We start from the raw sequence: 4,873 nt of genomic DNA, 5'->3' as shown, positions 1-4,873 counted from the left end.
GAAAAAGCACCTATGCATCGGACTCTACAAACATATAATGTAGTAGTGTGTCTGCATCTTTGTCTGCTTTTTTTCGCCACTCTAATTATTTAACAAAGAACTTAGATTAAGTCTATTGTTTTTAAATTTGATTTCATATTTCTTTCGGTAGAAAGAAAACAAGAAATTTATTCATTGCGGCTGTTATTTAACGTTAACTCGCGGAAAGACAGTTTTGAAGTATTTAAAAATTTAACTAAATATAGATCTGAAAATAATTTTATTAAATTATCAACACGGACTCTACAAACATATAAAACGGACTATACAAATCTTATATTTCGTTCCCAGAGGTTGTATAGAATATCTACAGCGTGTTTCGAAAGTTATTAAATGATTTACATGTTCTGGAATGTCTTCCAAAGATTTCAAGATGTCAATCATAATTGGCAATAAAACTGAAGAAACGTAGGCAATAGCGTCAGTTTCGGGACACGATGACGTATGTCGATGGCTACCATTGGCAAATAAAATTGAATGTACAATGATGACCGATTAATCATTTCGTCAGATGACTTGTCAATAGGCATTATAGACACGTATTCCGGGCGGCAAGATTTTAGGGATCACAAATATCTAACATACTTTGTCGATTTTAATAGAGTATACATCAATAAAGATGAAAATAAACTTGCTCTATTATATACATATTTGAAGAAAAAGAAAATGTAATAAAGAATAATATAAAATAAAAATTATAATTTATAATTTAGTAATTAATTTTCCAAATAAGTTTTTTTTAAATAATAAGACGAATTTATCATTAGTGGATATCTTTCGAATATACACATAATATTGAAGCGCAAATGACTAGTCATTTTACATATATAATAATAAACAATGAAAGTATCAAAATATCATGCTATCAACACTTTTTTCATTCTAAAAATGAGATTATACATTTATTAAGCCTGTAACGAAAAATTTTATAACTTGTACCAATAAGCATTCTTAAAGCTGGATCCATTTTCTCGAAGCATGCATATTCTGAGGACAATGAACTCATTTTACGTTACATTCTTGCAATTCTTATGTGGCATGATGATGTGAGAAAAATATTTTTTATTGCGCTGTTTTCGAAGACTGGAATTTCAACATTGTTATCGCTATGCTGTGCACATTGCCATAACATTGCTGATACTATTTTCTTTCTACTACAATCAAAGTTATACTGAAAATAACGATAAAACAGTTGAAATTTATTTGAAAAGTTTCATGCAAATACGTCCGCGCTGGTAAATTATTTTGTGTCTGAATATAGATAGAGGATTCGTCCTATTCATCCTGTTTTTTCTTGAAAAAATCCTCCCTGGTCGAAAGAAATATTTCAATTCAAAAAATTCGATCTAATTCGATGGTATGTTCCTTGAGAGATAGTAGGTATTATCGTTGGAGAAAAGAAGAGTGAAAAACAAACAAGAGAAAGAAAGAACGGATGAGAAAGAGCGAATAGAGGAAATGAAAGAATACGAAGAGAAAATGGTTCGAGAAGAAAGAGAGAGGGCAGACCGCACTTTTTTTACTTCGCCATAAAAAGGCAGGTCACTTTCGTCGTGAGAACAACAGAGTCGATGGCATTCCTGCCATGCGATGCAATGCGATGTGCAAAAATGGCTCGACCCTCGTTCATTCCAGCTTGCACGGCGTCATCTCCCTTTTCTGCTTCCTCCTTCTCCCTCCCTCCCTCTCCCCTCTCTCTCTCACCGTCGAATCAAATCGAAAACACTTTCGTGAATTTTCCGCACCGTCTACTCGATATGGTAGTCGTCTCTAACCTCTTGCATATATCGAGTTGCTAGGAAGGTAATTCAAACGTCAAGTTACCGTTATATTTATCTCTTTTACTAGTTTAGTTGAAATACGAAATAAATACGAAAAGCGTGTGCCAACGATGACATAGTTAAACAATGATCGCTAATGCAGATTAAGATAAACAAGCAACGTAACATAATTATATTAATTATACAAATATGTGTCACTACTTGTACGTCACAACGAAAAACGAACAAGCGTGTGTTTTTTCCCAAGCATCTCCTTTATCTAATCTATTGTAACATATTCTGATGAATAACTATATTCTGTATAATTGGGTTTTTTAATTTTCCGTTCATTTTTTCCTTGTTCAATTTACATTTTGCATAATCGAAAAGAATATCCGGAAAATCCCATGCGCAACTGGTGGATTGTATTAATCCGCACATTTTTATTCCGGAATCGGACTGAATTAGAACGTTATAATCAAATTTTACAGTACAAATTTTACAATACAATTCAGAACAGCAAAGATTATGTAATTATTTGAATCTGCGAGGTCTCTCGTTATTATATTAGGTGTGGTAAAAAGAAATCCATTATTTTTCCTTTCAATTTCATGCAAAAATAATGAATTTCTTTTTACTACACCTAATATTAATTTCATTTGTACTTTTGATAAATTTGTCTTAGAAACGATATTCATAGCGTTTCTCGATGATAAATTTCTTATTTATATTTAACTTGGATGCATGATACATCCATATAAATAAGCAATCTTTATTCCTTAAAGGAACAACTATGAATATCGTTCCCTACGCTCACATCTAGTGAACTTAATGGAAGATGCTTTACTGACGAAGGGAAGAAGTTGTTGGGATCGTACATGGAAGAGAGAGCAAAGGAATAAGAAGGATAGTCTAGGGGAAGTGCAGAATCAGAGGAATGGGGAAGGTTGATGTAATTAAGGCGTGTCAGCTCGAATATTAAGTGGCGTGCCTCTTTATGGTGAGTGGAGACGGAAGTCGTCCGGTGACATTATTTATAATGATATCCGTTCATTCAAAAGACTAACAGGCCGACGATTCGTATGAATACATTCACAAGATACCGCAACGAATCTATAACACGTAAACTAATCGGGTTTACGTCACGCGCCAAAAGTCAATGCAGCCTAAATATTTAATCGCTCCAGAATGCATCGACATGGCGGACTTTGATCAAAGTTAACTCTTCAGCTGTAGTCACATAGTTTATACAAGTTATGGGAATCTAGGCTCAGAATATCTCATACTTTACAGACCAAATTTTGTGGCGAGACCGCAAAATAATTGTAGGCGTGGTAGCAAAGGTATCTGTCTTGATGTTAGGGAAGACCGGAATGCCACAGCTTGCAGAAATTTCAATCGCGAAGATGCCTTTAGGCAATCATGTGCATCGCGAAGGCTGGAATCAAAAAAAGAGAGTGCGAGTTGTCTAGACGACGACTTCCGGCATTGCGTTTGAAAGGCAAAGGGAGGAAGGTTCCGTTAACCTTCGGCGCGTGTTGCACCTGGCGTTACGAATACTTCGGGTACCTTACGAAGCATTTGTCTGCGCCGTAAAGACGTGCCATGTGTTAATAAGTTTACTTTGCATCCTTTAATACGATCACCGCAATATGACATTGACGGGTTTAATAAATTTATCGCCATCGTTTTTTGCGTCGTCATAGAGGCTCATCGAGATTCAAACGATACGGGGGGAGGGGGGGAGAGGGGGGGGAGGGCGGGAGCGCAAAACGTAGCTATATTTTTAGACGATCGAGCTATGAACGTATTTTGCGCGGAAGACGACCACGATTCGCTCGATCGCACAATAGCGCAGCACACGACACGAGCTTTATGTGGTTCGAGTGGCGCCAAGCCGATGGCTTCCGCCTTTTGATGAAACTTAACGAAGCAAAAGTACGAGAAAGTGATAAGCGTATGTAGCTTATTTGCTTATTTATAGGGCAGCATTATCCGATATATTTTTACTCGCATTATTTCGCCACTAACATTGATTATAACAAGGACGATTTTATTTAAAAAAGGCATGCATTTGATTAATTGATGGACGTTTTTCGAGTATAGTATGGTTGGTCGTGCAATAAATTTGGATATAAAAGTGACGCAGTTTGTCGATCTCTCTCTCTCTCTCTCTCTTTTTTTTATAAAGGAATATGGTTCCACAATTGAAACCTTGGCCGAATTATCGATCATACAACAACGTATCTATATAGAGGTCTAAGAGTGACACAGGACCGTTTCATATTTCGTATGAACCGATACTTTTATCTTTTATCGTTCGAGTAATTATAAAATTTATCACAGAAATTTACAACCCAGATACATCATCAATTTTCATATGTCTGCTCGCTTGCAGGTCGACGTACGAAATGTATAAAATATATTTGAATACATGTTCGCGATTCTTTGTTGGCTGCTGCGTCGTTCATTTCTTTGACGCTACATCGAGCCAGCCCAACCATGCAGTCTTGCCTTTCATGCTGCGCATCATTTCTATAGCCGGTTTAGTCGAGGACTTTTGCAACAAAGTGTTGATCACAGATAATGAACTTGGGCGCTATAAAAAGAAACCTGCGAGATAATTGAAGAAAATTTTTTTTCAATTATTTTTTTTATTTTAATTGGTTTATTCATTTATCGTTTTATTGTTGTAATAATTTATTTATTGTTGGTTAAAGTTGCAATGCGATCAGTACGATGTGAATATCTCTCCTCTTTCAATTTGTTAATTTTAATCTTTATTTATCGATAAGAGTAATTATAGCGATATACAAAAAAAAAGAGAGCATTAAAAAGAAATATTTATGGTATGATATAAATATAAATAAAAATATACGGAAAGAGAGAAGGAGAGAAAAAGAACAAAAAATAAGAAAAAAAATATGATGAGAGAGAGAGAGAGAGAGAGAGAGAGAGAGAGAGAGAGAGAGAGAGACACACACACACGAAGAATAATAATAGACTAATAAGTAAATAAATAACGTAACTAATAACTAAGTAATTAAGTACGTATAGTTAGTTAACTAAACTAA

General features: G+C 35.1%; 1 protein-coding gene across 1 annotated transcript in view; it reads left to right on the top strand.

Moving 5' to 3' along the window:
* Positions 1-4,873, top strand: part of LOC105619143 (insulin-like receptor) — a 21,985-nt gene that overhangs the window by 5,190 nt on the left and 11,922 nt on the right. The window lies entirely within an intron of this gene.

Source organism: Atta cephalotes, assembly GCF_000143395.1.
Source record: "Atta cephalotes unplaced genomic scaffold scaffold00001, whole genome shotgun sequence".
NCBI classification, from domain to species: domain Eukaryota; kingdom Metazoa; phylum Arthropoda; class Insecta; order Hymenoptera; family Formicidae; genus Atta; species Atta cephalotes.
This window is presented reverse-complemented; position numbering and strand designations above follow the sequence as displayed.